Source organism: Tenrec ecaudatus, chromosome 1 (genome assembly GCF_050624435.1).
Source record: "Tenrec ecaudatus isolate mTenEca1 chromosome 1, mTenEca1.hap1, whole genome shotgun sequence".
Classification (NCBI taxonomy): Eukaryota; Metazoa; Chordata; class Mammalia; order Afrosoricida; family Tenrecidae; genus Tenrec; species Tenrec ecaudatus.
In genome coordinates, this window is record NC_134530.1 from 91660101 (window position 1) to 91677711 (window position 17611).

Genomic DNA, 17611 nt, shown 5'->3' on the forward strand with positions numbered 1-17611 from the left:
TTTCACAATCCATACATCCATCCATGGTGTCGAGCACATTTGTACATTTGTTGCCATCATTATTCTCAAAACATTTTCTTTCTACTTGAGCCCTTGGCATCATCTCCTTCTTTTTTTCCCCTTCCTCCCACCCCTTCCTCCCTGATGAGCCCTTTGTAATTTAAAAAACATGTTTTTCATGTCTTACACTGACATATGTCTCCCTTCATCCACTTTTATGTTGTCCATCCTCCTGGGAGGGGGTTATATGTAGATCATTGTGCTCTATTCTCCCTTTCTTGCCACCCCCCACCTCACTTTCCCTTTACCCTATCTGTCCTAGATTCCCTGTGTTTCCAGTTCTTATCTGTACCCAGGTACATGCTCTGGTCTAGCCGGATATGTAAGGTAAAATTGGGGTCATGATAGTGGGTGGTGGAGCATTAAAGAACTAGAGGAAAGTTGTACGTTTCATCAGTGCTATACTGCACCCTGACTAGTTCGTCTCTTCCTTGTGACCCTTCTGTAAAGGAATGTCCAATTGTCTACGGATGGGCCTTGGGTCTATTACCCCTCATCCACATTGATATGATATTTTGTTTTAGGTCTTTGATGCCTGACACCTGATCCCCATCGACACCTCATGATCACACAGGATGGTGTGCTTCTTCCACATGAAATTTGTTGCTTCTCAGCTAGATGGCCACTTATTAATCTTCAAGCCTTTCAGACACCAGACAATATATCTTTTGATAGTTGGATGCTATCAGCTTTCTTTACCACATTTGCTTATGCACCCATTTTTCTTCAGAGGTCGTGTCGGGAAGATGAACATCACAGAATGCCAGGTTATTAGAACAAATTTTTCTTGTGTTTAGTACTTGAGTAGAGGCCCAATATCTGTCTGCTACCTTAATACTTAACAAATAAATATATGTACATAGATATATTTCCTTATCGTCATATATAAATGTATTGACATATGTACGTGCCTGTATTTAGACCTCTATAAATATCCGTTGCCTCCTAGTTCTTTCCTCTATTTCCTTTTATTTTCCTCTTGTCCCACTATCATGTTCAGCCTTCATTCAGGCTTCAGTAATTCCTCTCAGTTACATTGCCCTTGATTAAGCCACACGAGGCATCCTAAACCCTGCTTGCCATCGATTTTAGATCATTTATTGTTCCCTTGTCCCTGAGTTTGTTAACACCCACTTCCTTTCCACTGCCTCCCCCTCTCCCATGTCCCCTGGAACCATTGATCCTGTTGTTTTCTCCTCTGGATAGTTTATCCCACCTCTCTTATCTAGATAGACATGCAGGGACAATAATAAGCACAAAAACAAGGCAGAGCAAAACAAAACAACAAAAGAAAATTTAAAAAATAACAAAAAAAGAAAAGCCTATAAATACCTCCAGGTCTGTTTGTTGACTTCTTTTTAGGAATGTTTTCCAGTCCAGTGTGATGGACTGCCATGCCCTGGCCCCGAAGTCTAATTTTGGTATTCCCGGGGACTTCATTGCTCTGCTCCCCTTGCTGCTCTGTTGCACGCCCTTAGTGTTTCACTCCAGTGTGGTGGGGTCAGATCAGGCACAATCCCTGCACTGTCTCCAGTGTTGTCCCTTGTGGCACCATGGGTCAGTGGGGGACATTGTGTCTCATGGTGGGGCCGGCCCTATGGTCCTCTCTGTGCATTGGCTGCTCTGAGCAGGAATCTCAACCTTGGGGCTTCGTGGGCCAAGATGTGCTCCACTCTCTCCTTCCCTCTTTGCTTGCTCCTGTGTGTTCTCATTAGAGACTCTCCCTGAGCGGTAGCTTTGGTGCTTTACTCCAAAGTGAATTCTTCAGGGGGGATGGACGGGGGGGTCCAGGTTGTTGGGATTTGGGCTGGCTCTACAGACCTCTCTATTGGTTCCCTGCTTCATGTCAGTATGTTGCATTCATGTCTTGGTGCACCGGGTTGAAGTCTGGTCCTGCTCTCCCTCTCCTCTGGAGATATAAGCAACCCCCTACCCTTGGGTGAGTTAGTGCCCTTTCCCCTCGCTACCTATGTGTTGGTTTTTTTTCCTTCTTTCTTTTCCCATCCTTTTTAGTTGGCTGCCATATGTATCCCTGGATTGGGTCTGGCACCTGCCATAATACCTGGATCTCCCCCCAAGGAATGAATGTATACAGTCACCTTTCCCCTATGCCCCTTTTTTAATTTTAAGCTTACCTCATGTTGCACTTTGCACAAGACTTCTTTAGAGTATTGAAGAGCAAGGATGTTACTTTGAGGACCAAGGTGGCCTTGACTCGAGCCATGGTGTTCTTCACTGCATCATATGCGTGTACAAGTTGGACATTGGAGAAGGAAGACCAAAGAATAACTGGTGCCTTTGAATTGTGACGCTGGAGAAGAATATTGAAAGTCACGGACTGCTAAAAGGACAAGGAGACTGTGCTGGAAAAAGTACAACCAGAGTGCTCCTTAGAAGCAAGGATGGCAAGACTTCATCTTACATTGTTTGGACATATTATCAGGAGAGGCCACTCCTTGGAGAAGGGCGTCATGTTTGGTAAATAGAGGGAGTGAAAAAGATGGATTGATACAGTGGTTACATCAATGGGCTCAAGCCTAGGAACAATTGCGAGGATGGCACAGGACTGGGCAATATTTCATTTTGTTATGCATACAGTCACTATGGTTTGGAACTAACATAATGGTACCCAACATCCACAACACTCCCACCTCCATATTCATAGCAAAGCTCAAGAAAAACACAACAACAAAGGTCGGTGAGAATGCATGGATATAGGAAGCCTCAGACCTGACTGGTGGGACTGGAAAATGATGAACCGCTGTGGAAGGCAGTAAGGTGTGTCCTCAAAACGTTGGGACTAATAACACTGTATGGCCAAGCAATCCTTCCACTTGCTCTAATTTCCTAGAGAAATAGGAGGGACAGCACAAATGAATGTGTGTACGCCCATATTCATCACCGCACTACCCATGATATTAAAAAGATGGAATCAGCCTAAATGCCTAAATCAACGTTGGTACAAACACAAAATTGTATACTAACAACACTGCAGTATAATAAAGACTCAACAAAACAATTCATAACATGGGTGAGCCCGTGCTGAATGAAATTTCATGATGCTGAATTAATGTCATGATGCTGGATGAGATCAGCCCAGCACAAAATGGCTAATATTCTATGAGACTACTATTATTTTAAAAAGCCAAGAGGGGAGGGTGAGGGGAAAAACGGAAATGGAGCTGATTCCAGGAACCCAAGTGGAGGCGAAATTTGAGAATGACAAGAGCAACGAATGTATAAGGGTGCTTTACTCAATTGATGTATGTATGGATTGTGATAAGAGTTGTATGAGCCCCAATAAAATGATTTATTTTTTAAAAACCCAGAGGAGAAATCCTGGACTGGTGGGTAGACAGTGTTAATGGGTGACAGGGAAGGCAATATACAATATCACATAGGTTGTGAAAAAATGATGCAAGGCATGGGAGGTATGCAAGACTTAAAGACAATAGAGTTAAATATTGTTATATATAGTCCTGGAATAATAATGATCTATAAGTAAATGGTTGGATAGACACACAGGCTATGCAAGTGTGGGAAAGAGATTGGGAGTTTATCGTGTATCCATGAGTATATATAAGATTTTACAGAAGATATTTCTTCATATGTATGTGTTTACTTTCACTGTGAATATCTCAGTAAATATGGTGGAGAATACAAAGCTATGAAAACTTTTTATATAAAACCAAACACCTTGAAGGACTGAATTTCTGGTCCTAGTGGATAATGGTCATTGTGGCAAGGGACATCAAGGTCAATTAGTGTAACATAGCCAATTACATAACAAAAACAAACTGCTTGCCATCAAGTCCATGACAATTCTTAATGACCCTATAGGACAGTGGAGAACTGTCGCTGTGGCTGTAACTCTTTAGAGCAGAAAGCCCCATCTTTCGCCCGAAATTTGGAATGGCTGACCTTGTGGACCACAGCCGAAGGCATAGCATAACCACTCTACCACGAGGGAGCCTTGCATAGCAAAAACATTATATATCCTACTTGGGTGAATAGTGACAGATCCTAAAAGCTCAGGAGGAGCCACTGCATGGAGAGCCAGAGGTGCAACTATTGATTTTTCATCTTCCAGAAGATAAAGAGTAATGAAAATCAAAAGTCACATGGAAGCAACCCGTCCACTGGACTAATGGACAACTCAGACATCAGACTCAGCGACTCAGACAATGGAGAACTAGCTGGTGCCTGCTTACCACGACCAACCATTCTTGGTTTTTTCGACAGAAGATTTTTTTAAAATAATTTTATTGGAGGTTCTTACAGATATAGTGATCCATAAATCAATTAGATCAAGCAAACTTGTACATATCGTGCCATCATCATTATCTATCTACTTGAGCCCTTAAAAGGATCACACTAAAGGTGCTGGATAGGGTGGGAGAAAGATGCATAACAGACTCAAACTCACACAAGGCCAGACTTACTAGTCACATAGACACTAATGGCACCGCAAGACCATGGTCTGTAGTTACCCTTCAGGTCTAGAACGAATTTACCCCTATAGTGGAGCAATCAGCCATTGACGATCAAGGCGGGGGGGCATTTACTGAAGGACAAACTCAGAGTGTTAGCAAAGATGGAGGAATGGAAACAAGAAACTCAGGGAGGACGTGGGGTACACAAGCACACAATGAGGAGATGGCAACGGATGTGTTAAAACAAAATGTGTGAATTGTTGAATGTAAAATTTATGACCCACTCTGTAAATATGCACCTAATTCACTATAAAGTGTTCTTTAAAAAGAAACTAATTAACTCAACCCATACTAAACAGATTTTTTTTAATGAAAAGGTTCGTGCAGCAGATTTGTCACATACAGTATGTTGTTTGCATTCATGAGTGTTGATTATGGATCTAAATATTTAAAAAAGGACTACCTTGGCAATTTCAATCTTTTCCCCATTAGTATGGTGTTGTCTGTTGTTCTAGTTGTGAAGATTTGGTTTTCTTTACATTGAGTTATAATTCATCCTGAAGGCTGCAGTGGTTGATGTTCATCAGTGAGCACTTCAAGTCCTCTTCTATTTCAGCAAGCAGGTGTGTAATCACATATTGCAGATTGTTGAAGGGACCTTCCTCCAACCCTCAGACAGAGTTCTTCTTCACATATTCCAGTTTCTCCCATTTATTTATTTGTTTGTTTGTTTGTTTATTTATTATCTCCCATTTGTTGTCAGCACAGCAATTGAATAAAGCATGGTGAAAAGCCACAACTGTACTGTACAGCTTCCCTGATTTTAAGCGATGCAGCATACCCTTGTTCTGTTTAAATGACTGCCTCTTCATCTGTGTGGGTTCCTCCTCAGCACAAGCAAATGCTGTTCTGGAATTCCCGTTCTTCCTAGGGTCACCCACAGTTTGTTAGGAGCCACACACTTGAATGCTTTTGTATAGTCAATAAAACATGGGCCAACGATTCTCTGCTTTCAGCCAAGATTCGTGTGGAATGATGTCACTCTGTCATCTGAAATGATTCCTCACCCGTATCCTCTTCTGAATCTGGTTTGAATGCCTAGCAGCTTCTTGATGCACTGGTGCACTATGATGACTTTTCATGGGCAACGATTTACTTGCGTGTGATATGAATGATATCAATAATTTCTGTATTTTATTGCATCTAATTTCTTTAGAATGGGCACAGTTATGAATCTCTTCCAGTGGGTTGAATAAGCAGCCCTTTTCCAAATTGTTTGTCATAAACTAGTAAGTGCTTCCAGTGTTCCCTCAGCTCTTGAAACTTCTCCATTTATGTTGCATCAAGTCCCGGAGCCTCATTTTTCGCTAAAGCCTTGGGATTCTTCCAGCAGTAGTTTTAGGGTTTTGATCATCTGCCGCCTCTGGAAATGCTTCGATGCTAAGGAACGCTTTTGGGTCAGCAATTCTGTGTTTTCCTGCATCCTACTTTGATGCGTCCTGTCTGGTTTTCCCATGTAACTCTTCAGTGCTGCAGCTCGAGGGTTCAGTTTTTCATAACTTCTCTCGGCTTGAGATATGCCGAGTGTGTTCTTCCTTTCGGGGTTTCTAACTGAAGGTCTTTGCATATTTCACTGCAAAGCTTCGTTTTCCTGAGCCGCCCTTTGAAATTTTCTGTTCAACTCTTACACTTAATCATTTGGAAGCATTTGATTTAGCTACTCTCCACTCATGCACACGTTTTAGGATCCCTTCTGATATCCACTTTTGTCTTTCTTTCTTTGTAATGATCTTTTGATTTCTTCATATATGACGTTCATGTGTTGGATCCCACATAACTCCCCTGGTCTTTGTTCATTAGTGTTCAATTCTGTTCTTGAGATGGTCTCTAAATTATGATGGAACATATATATTCGGATTCTGTTTTGACTCCAAGACTTGTTTTAATTTTCTTTAGCTTCAACCTAAACTTGCATATGAGCAATTTATTATCTGCTCTACAATAACCCCTAGCCTTGGCTAATGATATTGAGTTTCTCCATCATCTCTTCCCAGAAATGTAGCCAATTTGATTCTTGTGTATTCACATGTGTAGTCATGTTTATGTTACTGAAAAAGTTTTTGCAATGAATAAGTCATTAGTCTTACAAAATTCTATCATGCAATCTCTGTTCTTTTTTTTCTATCACCAAGGACATATTTTCCAATTATTGATCCTTCATCATTGTTTCCCACTTGAGCATTCCAGTCCCCAATAATTATCAGTGCATATTGATTTCACATTTCATAATTTTCAGATTGAAGAACTGGTAGAATTATTACATGTTTTCATCATTAGCTTTGGTGGTTGGTATATAAATTTGAATAGTAGTTGTATTAACTGATGTGATCGTTAGGTTTATTGTGCCAACCTGGCCATTCGGAACATATGGGATTAATCAGTCACAGTTTGATTGGAGAACAAAGAGAAAAGTGGCTCTGCAGGTCTTCCGCCCTCACCCCCCTCCCCACTTGCTCTCTGGTGACTGGAGCATGCTAGAGGAGTGTGCTGCTGCTTCAGGTAGTCCACTCCTTCACCCTGGGAGCTACACTTCCTGTGGGCCAGCCAATCCATGGATCATGTCGCTAGAGCTTGAGGCTCCTTGAAGACCTGCTTTGCCACGCTACTGGCGCGTATATCACTTGAGCTTGAGGCTGGTGGATCTTGTTGCCCTGCATTGCTTGCTTTCGATATCCCATCTGAGCCTGCTTCTATAAGCTCCTGAGCTACTGACTGTTGGCAATCCACCCTGCTGCTCGCTGCCTATGGGCAGACTCTGCTTGCCTTGCCCAAGGGAAGGCTCTACTGTCTGCTTCCTTGACCTTGGACCCGGCAGCCTACGTGAGTTGAAGGACTTCTAATATATTAACTGTTTCAAGGAAATAAGTTGAACTGAATCCTCTGTACTGTTGTGTGGACTAATTAGCTATTATAGTCCCTCTCACTGTAAAAACCTGTGTGTGTGTGTGTGTGTGTGTGTGTGTGTGTGTGTGTGTGTGTGTATAAAATCACAAGTGTTCTGGTTTTGTTTCTGTAGAAAATCATGCCTAATACACGTCTTCCATTTAGACATATACTTCAAGGTAGATCTTGAAATGTGTGTCGGTTACATAATCTACTGTCAACTGGAGGAAGGGGCATAGAGTCTAGCCTGTCAATCAGGTCACAGCTTGATGACCTCATTTGGGGGTGTGACAGGGTAAAATAGCTTACTGGAGGCCAGACTGACTCTCTTTGCTTTGTCTTCCTCCCTGGAGGTGGGACACACACTCCCCCTGTGAGACGTTCCTGTTGACAAGCCACAGGGAGCTACACTGACGGAGCCAGAGTCCTGGACCTGGAGGGGCCCTGTGGAGCCCCATGCTAGCATTAAGATGCTTCCACTGCCCCTGGATCCACAAGACTTTCCACCCACTGGCCTGTGATCTTCCTGCATTTGGCATAATTTCATGTGCTGTGTGAGTCTGAACAGGAATTTATAGACTGGGACCAGACATATGGGTTAATATTGGACTTATGGACTTGATCTGGGCTGGCTGGGATGTTTTCTTAACAGGAAATTACTCTTTGATATAAAGTTCTTACTTAAACACATGTGAGGGTCTATGAATTTGTTTCTCTAGTCAACCCAGACTAGCACAGAATGTTCTTATTGATGACAGCTGGAACATCATTCCTCTTAAACGTGTTATTGCAGCATAAAAACCATAAATGGTTCAAAATTGCTAGTATCGGTCCATTTCACCTCACTAATGCTTAGGATATCAATCGTTAGGTTTTCTATTTCATTTTTAATGACTTCTAATTCTTCGAGATTCATACTTTATACATCCCATGTTCCAATTATTAGTGGATGTTTGCAGCGGTTTCTCCTCATTCTGAATAGTGCCCCATCATCTATTGCAGGCTCTAAAACTTTGCTCTCCCCACATCCTCAAGATCAACTCTGATTTAAGGGGACGGCTTTGCGAGTCACGTGAGTGCCTTTCAACCAGAGGGCTCATCTTCTTACACGATAGCAAACAACTTTCTCCTGCCATTCATAAGGTTTTTCAGTGGGTGATTTTTCAGAACCGCACTGTCTCTTCCTTCTTCCTGGTCTGGAAGCTTTCTGCCCAGTCCTGTTTACAATGGTGACCCTGCTGGCATTTGGAATGCTGGTGGCATCACTGGCTTCCAGCAACACAGCAGTGCACAGGCCACTACAGACTGACAGATTGTTGGAATGTGACTCTGGAGGCATTTATATCACTTATTTTTTTGAAAAATCATTAAATGGGACATCAAAGATACACATGTACTTTTGATATCCTTCAGGACACTTAGCAACTGTAAGGGACCATGAAAAAAGATGGGAGACAAAGCAGTCGACATGAAGCAACTCTAGAGAGAACAGTCAAATATTGGCCTGGAATGTCAATTTCCCAAATGTCTGTCAACATTGAATCAGTTCCTACTAAGCGAGACTCCTTGTATGTCAGAGTAGACCTGCGCTCCACAGGACTTTCAGTAGTTGATATTTGGATTTCAGTTCACCACATCTTTCTTCTAAGGCATCTCTGGATGGACTCAAACTTCGAATCTTGACATGTTGCCTGTGTTCAAACTGCTTGATCTACCCAGGGAGCAGTCTACGTCTTTAATTATCTTTGCTACTCATTCTCCCGGAGTCTCAGTTTTCTTACTTGAATAGAAGGACATTTGAATCGCAGTCTCAGTGGAACAGTCATGAAGGTTATTGAAATACTCACTCAATCACTACCATTGAGTTATTCCCACGCATAGCAGCCCTATAGGAGAGAGAGTAGAGCTTAACCTTAGGGTTTCTGAGATGAAATATTTACAGGAGCAGACGGTCTTTGTGCTCATCTTTCTGCTGTGGCACAGTCTAGTCTTCTGACCTTGTAGCTAGCAGCCCAATGACTCACCCCCAGCACCACCAGAGCTCCTTCTATAGGAGGAAGCAGTCCAATACCAGCCAGATGTGACTCTGAAAGTTGCCTGGGAGTGATTCAGTGAATGTTGATGCCAAAATGCTAGCTAGTAATTCAATAACTTTTAGAAGGAAGCAACATTTTTCAACCGGGAAGAATTTGATGCTTAGGAGAATCCAGATGAGTATAACTACAACATTTCATTGTTGTGAGTTCCTTCGGCAAATTTATTCATGCGGAGACCCCATCTGGACTGCAGTGCAATTTCAAGTTCAGCGGAGACAGAAACGGAAAGAGGCTTCTATTTGAATCTTAGCTTTACACATCCCACAGTTTGACCCAGAGCCCAAAGCTAGCCAACAAATTTATCAAAATATCCTTTTTATTAACATCTTTGAATAGTGCATTTAATCTTTTCTTAGGAACATAGAATTTCAATGGAAAAATTTCAAGTTTACATCATTTCAATTAGGGGGACAGATTATGGAGGCGTGCTACCTCGAGGAAAATAACAGCTAAATATTTACTCACAGTGTGACCTTAACCTCCCTGGGCCTCAATTTTCTTAGTTTTAAAATGAGAACAATCCTAAAACCAAACCAAGCCCATGGCCTTCATGTTGCTTCTCCTCACAGAAATCCCAAAACTGCTCCATCGGGTTCCAAAGGCAACAGAAGGTGTCACTTCTCTCCCATGGAAGCAGCTGGTGGGGCTAAACCACCAGCCTTCTGGATAGCAGCCGACACTGAACCACTTGCCGCTGTGGCTGCTTTAGAAGAATAATACAGCTTAACGCCACTGAGTCAACTCCAACGGATAACAACCCTGTCGGACAGGGTAGTAACAGACTGCATCTCATTCTCCCTCGGAGTCACTGATGGGTTTGAACCTCAGACCTTGTAATGAACAACCCAATACATAAGTTCCTGTCCCAATCAGGGTCCTTAGGAGAGGAACTAATAAGTTCCAACCAAATAAGGTAGTTGTCAGAATGCAAAAATATATATATATGTAATAAGGGTTTCTGAGGGCTAAGCTAGGGGGTGGAGGACACAAAGGAGAGCTGTTACCAAAGAGTTTAAGAAAGAAAATATTTTGAAAATGATGGTGGCAGCAATTGTACAATTATGCTTGATCTAATTGAATTTTGAACTGTTATAATATCTCTAAGAGCTCCCAATAAAATGTTGAAGAAAAAAAAAGGATGACATCTGGGATCTCAAAGGCTTGTTTTCAAACTAGTAGCCATCTAAATGAGACATCAACTAAGTCCACATGGAAGAAGCACACCTGCCCGTGTGATCCAAGAATTTTAAATAATATAATCTAGATTGTAAAGAATTTTGGGGCACGAAACAGAACCAAAGATCCAATCGGCAAAATTTAGAAGCAGGCTTTATTGGGAGGCTTGCGGGCGGATTCAGCAACTCAGGGAATTGAGCTATTGAAACCGCACTTTGGGAAATTTAGGCTGCGATTTTTATACCCCTGCTGGCAGGCACAGCTGGGAAGGATCCAAGCTGGGGAGGATCTGTGCACACAGGTGCTTCAGAAGGGAGAATGTCTTTGACCTTATCTATATGCCAAGGACGGCTAGAGTGGAGTGTGCATATCTTCAGAAAACATTCTGGCTCCGGGAGGAGCCGGCTCCAGGAATTTGAAGGTTGAGCAGGGGAGGGGGAGATCAGTGAGAGAGGGAGGTCAGTGAAAGGGAGGTCTATGAGAAGTGAATTCTGAGAGCTAAGCTGAAGGCACCGGATTCAAAATGGAGTCCCTTTTGCCAAGACCGGGCACAGATCTAAAGGAGGGAATGCTATCAGTGCTTAAATTGTGAATGCCTGGTTTACAGAAGATCCTGGATGACAGTGGAAGTCCAAAGTCCATTTTCAGGGTTCACACATGGATTAAGCCCCTGATGAATTCCCTCTGTTCAGAGTTGAGGAAGGTGAATAGCTCTTTTCTCACACAGAGAATATTGTAAAATCAATTATGGCAGAAATAGTTAGATCAAAATTAATATCTTATCATTTGACCCAGCTGTTTCGGTTTGTTTTTAAGCGCAGGGGAAATGCACATGGATTTCGCCCTGTTGACCCCCTCTGACACGGACCAGTGACGTGAATAGCTTAGCTAACGTGCAGCATGCTTCGGAAAGTGGATTGTTTCAAATGAGGCCAGCTTAAATTTTGGAACCCTAACATTTGATCTCCCATATGATCCATTTAAATGTGTTGTCGTTTTTAATATTTTCTGCTTTCTTTCCATTTAGGCTCTTCTCTGTTTTCCTTTGCTATTCTTCTTAGGGTTTGTTTGTTCCTTAATGCATTGAATAAAACCCAGGATAGGTGAATCTATAGAGACAGCAACTGGGTTAACAGTTCCCTGGGGGCTACGGCAGGAGAGGCTGGGGGAAATGGGCAGCTAATAATGAGTAGAAGAATGAAGAAATGTTCTCAAACGGATTGTGGTGATGATCATACAACTCTTCTTGATGTGATTAAGCTATTGAATTGTTTGATCTGTGGATTATATGCCAATAAAATTGTTGAAAATATATATACGTAAAAATTTTAGTACATAGTAAATTTTCAATTAATGGTTATTAGTTATATGATAGAAAACTGAAGAAATCCAAAGAGAATGTCATTTGCTTAATGTCCTTCATATATCCTGTTCAAAGAATGAAGTCAAGGTTGATGACTTTAATATCAATAACTTGGACTTTGTTTCTACCATACCACTATTGACACTACCTGTTTTCAACCCAGCATACCACCAACCCACAGAACCTTCAATATTTGTTCTCTATGTACACCTTTTCCCAGGACAATTTTGCTGTGGCTAGAAATGTCTTATCATTATGTAAAGTATTCATAGAAAAGAATCATTTGGGCAGGTAGTTTAGTCGAAAGAAAAGGCCTTTGATTTAGGTACACAAGTTTACTATGTTTACAATAGACTGCTGTGTGTTCTCTTCAGATACATCACTACTATTCCCAATGAGAGCTCATTGCAACCTAATGGACAACAGAAGGGAGCACTGCCCAATCCGGTGCCGTCTACACAACTTTGCTACACTGCAATCCATTGTTGATGTTTTGTCGCTTGGTTTTGCTCTGTCTTGTTTTGTGCATGTTATTATCTCCGCAGGTCTGTCTAAATAAGATAGGCTGGATGAACAATCAGGAGGAGAAAACAACGGGACCAACAGTTCTGGGGGGATATGGGAGAGGGGGAGGTGGGAGGAAAGGAAGTGGTGTTAACAACCTCAGGCACAAGGGAACAACAAGTGATCCTAAGCAGTAGTGCAGAGGGTGTATGCGGCCTGGTAGGGCATGATCAAGGGTAATGTAACCGAGAGGAATTACTGAAACCCAAACGAAGGCTGAGCATGATAGGGGGACAAGAGGAAAGTAAAAGGAAAGAACTAGGAGGCAAAGGGCATTGATAGAGGTCTAAATACAGGCATGTGCATATATAAACATATTTAGATATGAGGATGGGGAAATAGATCTATGTGCACATATTTATAGGTTTAGTATTGAGGTAGCAGATAGACATTGGGCCTCCACTCAAGTACTCCCTCAATGCAAGAATACCTTATTCTATTAAACTGGCATTCCATGATGCTCACATTCCTGACACAATAACTGAGGACAAAGCGGGTGCATAAGCAAATGTGGTGAAGAAAGCTGATGGTGCCTGGCTATCAAAAGATATAGAATCTGGGATCTTAAAGGCTTGAAGGTAAAAACAAGTGGCCATCTAGCTCAGAAGCAACAGAGCCCACATGGAAGAAGCACACCAGCCTGTGTGATCATGAGGTGTCAAAGAGATCAGGTATCAGGCATCAAAGAACAAAAAGTCATATCACTGTGAATGAACAGGTGTACAGATTGGGGACCCAAAGCCCATCTGTAGGCAACTGGACATCCCCGTGTGGAAGGGTCGTGGGGAGAAGACAGGCCAGTCAGGGTGCAGTGTAGCAACAATGAAACATACAATTGTCCTCTAGTTCTTTAATGCTCCCTCCCCACCCACACCCACCCCCCCACTTTCATGATCCCAGTTCTACCTTACAAATCTGGCTAGACCAGAGGATGTATACTGCTACAGATAGGAACTGGAAATCCAAGGAATCCAGGACAAATGATCCCTTCAGGAAAGTAGTGAGGGTGGCGATACTGGGAAGGTAAAGGGAGGGTGGGATGGAAAGGGGGAACCGATTACAAGGATCTACATATAACCTCCTCCCTGAGGGATGGACAACAGAAAAATGGGTGAAGGGAGATGTCGGACAGTGCAAGACATGACAAAATAATAATTTATAAATTATCAAGGGTTTGTGAGGGAGAGGGGAGCAGAGAGGGAGGGGAAAACACACGAGGAGCTGATACCAGGGGCTCAGGTGGAGGGCAAATGTTTTGAGAGCGATGCGGGCAATATATAAATAAATGTATGTGTGCTGGGCACAGTGGATGTATGTGTGGATTGTGGTGGGAGTTGTGTGAGTCCCCAATAAAATTTTTTTTTAAGATTTTAAGTAGGTAACATTTCTGAAGTAGATTGCCAGGCGGTTATTTGTGTAGTTTTTCTTAGTTTGGAGACTACCCTGCAACTGAGCTCCCCTGGGTAACCCTGTTTGGAATATTGACGGTATAACTTCCAGCATCAAAGCAACACACAAGCTGCTACAGTCGGACACACTGGCAGACATGTATGCACTGAGGCTCAGAAGAGTTTAAGTAACCTGTTTAAAGGGGCCCTGCTGGTGTAGTGGTTCAGTGCTTGGCTGCTACCTGAACAGTTGGTGGTTTAAACACATCAGTCACTGTGCAGCAGAAAGAGGCAGCAGTCTCCTTGCAGAAAGATCTGCAGTCTTGGAAACCCTAAGGGGCAGTTAGAGCCTATCCTGGATGATGGCTATTGGTCAAAATTGACTGTGGAAATGGCGGATGATTTTTCCAAGTTCACACAACTCATAATTGTGTAACAGGAACATGGACTTAGGGTCACTGATACGAAATCTGCATTGTTGGGGTTAGCTGTCATCAAGTCAGTTCAATTCAGAGCCCCGTGTGTCCAGTCGAAGGAAGCACACGCTGTTGGGCACTATTCCTCACAAGGGCCGATATGCCTGAGCCCGTTGCTACAGCGTCTGTGTGGATCGTCTCCGGGAGAGGCTTCCTCTTCCGCACTGCGCTTCTTCTTTGCCCAGCAGGAGGTCCTGTTCCAGGGACCGGTCTCTCCTGATACCACGTCCAAAGACGTGAGATGACGTGTTCTCAACACTTTACAAGGCAGCTTGTGCAACAGATTTGCCCAGTGCGATAATATATCCATTGATTGCTTGGCTGCTACACCCATGAGCATTGATTGAGGATCCACGTAACACAAAATCCTTGACAGCTTCCATCCTTGCTCCTTCATCATCATATTATCTACTGGCCGAGTTGTGAAGATTTGGGGTTTCTTTACATGAAGTCGTAATCCATACTGAGTACTACAATCCTTGGGGTGCATCAGGAAGTGCTTCAAGCCCTCCTCCCTTTCAGGAAGCAAGGTTGTGTCATGTGCATTTTGAAGGTTGTTAATAAGCCTTCTTCCAATTCTGACGCCACATTCTTCTTCACAGAGTTCCACTTCTCAGATCACTTGCGCAGCACACAGTTGGAATAAGCATGGTGGAAAGAAACAACTCTGATACACATTAGCATCAGACAAAGTGAGGATGGGGAAATCGTATACTGTACCAAATCAAGCACGATTTCACCTATTAAAAATCCATTTCTACTAGGAGAACATGCACACATCACATGAGAGAAGAGCAAATTCCACCTGGCTTCATTATACCAAGTATAAGTTAGCCCATTTACAGACACAAAATGAACAATTCCCTTAGACATACCATCTATACCATTCTCTTTCTCAAGTTATGGGTTCTCACTAATTTTGCAAGAAAAAAAAGAGAACACTAGGTTTCAGATTAGAACTTGGCTGGTTGTGACATAATGTGCTTTAAATCTAACCTGTAGCACCACTTAATTATAGAAGAAATGCTACCAATAATAATTATTTTTTTGCTCTTCAATTTATTAAGATGGTCTTGAACTAAACCCGCAAGACCTCCACGCTTGGTAAAGTATTGTCATGGAAAAGAGTAAGACCCTTCACAGGATGGATCGACACAATGACTTCGACAATAGGCTCAGGCATAGCAGCGGTTATGGGGATGGCACAGGACCAGACAGTATTTCATTCGGTTGCTTGCTATGATTTGGGGCCAATCAATGGCACCTAGCAACAACAACATGCCTATGTTACAGCAAACAGGTTTATATCCACAGTATCAGTAGCAGAAATGATAACTCTCCCACCGTCCCATCTCTATCAAACCAGTCACAGAGCACCAATACTGTGGTACCAGAGTCCTTTGTCAATTTGCTTGGCATACATCCAGTTTTCTGACTGGATGATCCCCTGGATGATTTTTAAAACTTTTCGTAAGAGCTCCAAATGAATTTAGAGTTTAACAGAATTGATCTCTGTACTTGCTTATTTGTTCCTAAGGAGACTTTCCTTCTCCAAGGTCCATAGGAAATTCCAGCAGGCAGTTGGTCATGGCCAATGGTGCACCTGTACCAGGCCCATTCCTCCTTCCTCACTACTTGTATGCTCAGAAGTAGCCCTACACCTCTTACGTGTATTCACACGAGACTTTAGAAGAGTCAAAAATAACTCATCAGAAAAACTCAGGCCTCTTATTTGAAGATGAAAATCATTGAGAATTGCCGTCTCTGCTTTAAAGCCATCGTGGTTGGCAAAGCTTCATAGGTAGGACACTACTAGCCTTTCACTATCTGATTATATATTTATATAGAATCATTTTATTGGGGGCTCCTATAGCTCTTATCACAATCCATCCTTCCAACCATTGTGTCAAGCACATTTGTACATATGTTGTCATCATCATTTTCACAATATTTTCTTTCTACTTGAGCCCTTGAGATCAGCTCCTCATTTTACCCCCTCCTTCCCTCATGAACCTTAATAGTTTATAAAAAAATTCATGTATTGTGCTGACCACTGGAAAATAACTATCTTTTATGTGATAGTCTTTCTCTCTTTAAATAGTATATTGGTTTTGAGCTATTTGGGTGTTGGTTGATGTTAGGTTTGGAAATTGTCAAATGTACTTTTAACAAACTTATTATAAACCAATACTCTGAGTGAATTTGATGGATGAATTCATGCTCGTACACAAAGATATGCTGAGATTGATGTTAGAACATAAAGACTTATAAAAGACAGAAAGAAATAAATCATAAGGAATTCACTGTGAGTTTACTTCTAACTGAAATGCGTCCTTACCTTCTTTATCAGCAATATTTTAGGACTTCACGCAACCATATAAAGCATTTCTGAAATCTTGACACCTATTCAAACATTGAGGCTAAGGGGCAATGAATCACATCGTAATGAGAAAATCTTTAGATAAAACAACTTCTCCATAAACATTCCTTAGCGCTTCATACTGGATAGCAGAAAAATATTTGTTACTAAAGATAAAAGAAAAAAAACTCTAATCCTACAATAGAGTTTTACTTTAGTTTGACTAGTTAGCATGTTAGTTGTTTTGTTTAAAATCTGGATTTTAAAGTCTATGTTTCTCATCCTTTAAATATCAGTGTGAAGAAGGTGATGCATAGCAAAGTATCATTAGAAAACAAATTACTTTCTATACAAATTCTTCCTTAAAATAAAATTAATTTTCTTCTTGAAGAGAGACATGTTTCTAAGTTCACATTTTTCTTCCCAACGAGGGCACTTATATCATTTTCTATTTTCAATGCCATCACATAATCTTAAGACATTACAGGTTAGGAAAGATTACAAGAATTTCATCTTTTAGAAATTGTATTATTTGGGGGGGATCGAGCTTTTGACCATTGAAATGGGATACACCCCTGGCTGAGTGAAGGACATCAACACAGAACAGAGAATGGGATTTATTCATGGAAACCATGGTGAGAAGGCAAAAAAATCAGTAGCCACACTTTAATAGCATGTGTACTGTCAGGCCTGAGGGCCTTTTCCAGCCTTGTTCAGGGGGGAGTGCAGGCCTTCTTTCCTTGCATAAAGGAC

General features: G+C 41.9%; 1 non-coding gene across 1 annotated transcript; it reads right to left on the minus strand.

Annotated features, from left to right (window-relative positions):
* Positions 1-17485: 17485 nt before the first annotated feature.
* Positions 17486-17611, minus strand: LOC142437918 (U6atac minor spliceosomal RNA). Its single transcript, XR_012782417.1, has one exon. It is a non-coding gene; the product is annotated as a U6atac minor spliceosomal RNA (small nuclear RNA).